The 980-nt window shown below is 36.8% G+C and overlaps 1 non-coding gene across 1 annotated transcript; it reads left to right on the plus strand.

Moving 5' to 3' along the window:
• The first annotated feature begins 648 nt into the window (after positions 1–648).
• Positions 649–703, plus strand: LOC123730660 (U7 small nuclear RNA). Its single transcript, XR_006762095.1, has one exon. It is a non-coding gene; the product is annotated as a U7 small nuclear RNA (small nuclear RNA).
• Positions 704–980: the final 277 nt, after the last annotated feature.

Consider the following 980-nt stretch of genomic DNA (forward strand, 5'->3'; position numbering starts at 1 on the left):
TTCATTTTTTGAAGTTAATAAATTCTCAAGATGAGCATACACGTACCTGCTGCGTATTGGTCCTCCTTCACCGACGACAACCGTGACAAGACTGTATGAGTGATTGTATCGACTGACCATTGTTGACCCATCCACTTGCAATGATCACCCCATTGTCAGGGAATAACTTCATCCATATTGCTATCATTTCTGCACCGGTAGACTCAGAGTGATGAGTTTGCAGCCAAACGGTTGGCCTGCTTGCTATTCCATCAAACATCCTCTGCTCTTTGACTAGGAGTCAACTAGTCTAAAGGTGAAATACAGGTGTAGGATCTTAACTTGATCACTCTTTTGTTGCTGAGAATTTCCCTGCACAGACTTGTAGTGTATGAGGTTTAAAAAGGCTTCTAAAGTTTGTAATTCCCACTGAAATTTCAGACTTGATTTCTCCCAACTCAAAATGTATCAACCCTACAAAAATGTCCATTACTTATAATCCACATAATAATTTACATTTCCTGTTGCTGCAGGATTATTTCCCTGCTATAGCAAACTGGCTCAAATTAAGATCCTACTCTCTCTGTATTATAATCCCTTTGGTTATGGAAAAGAGCAGAAGCTCTGAACTCTCTGCTCACACCATGTCCTACCTACCTACAAGTTATGGAAAATTTGCTCTTTTAGTATTTCTCCAATAGGCTTCCTCAGAGAGAAAGCCCCCCACTTCTATGTCAAAGATAATAAAAACAAAAACACTTTAGTAAATACTTCAGTAATGTCCCCAAATACACTACTGTAAATACTACAGTATACTACAGTTTGTAAAAACACTACATTAAAAACGACATTATACCGTACTACAATCCGTAAAAACACTACAGTAAACACTACAGTATACTACAGTAATTACTATAGTGTATATAGTCTTTTTTTTACTACAGTATTCATACAGTTAACGGTAAATACTACAGTATACTACAGTAAATACTACAGAATTC

Source organism: Salmo salar, chromosome ssa25 (assembly GCF_905237065.1).
Source record: "Salmo salar chromosome ssa25, Ssal_v3.1, whole genome shotgun sequence".
In the NCBI taxonomy this organism is placed as follows: domain Eukaryota; kingdom Metazoa; phylum Chordata; class Actinopteri; order Salmoniformes; family Salmonidae; genus Salmo; species Salmo salar.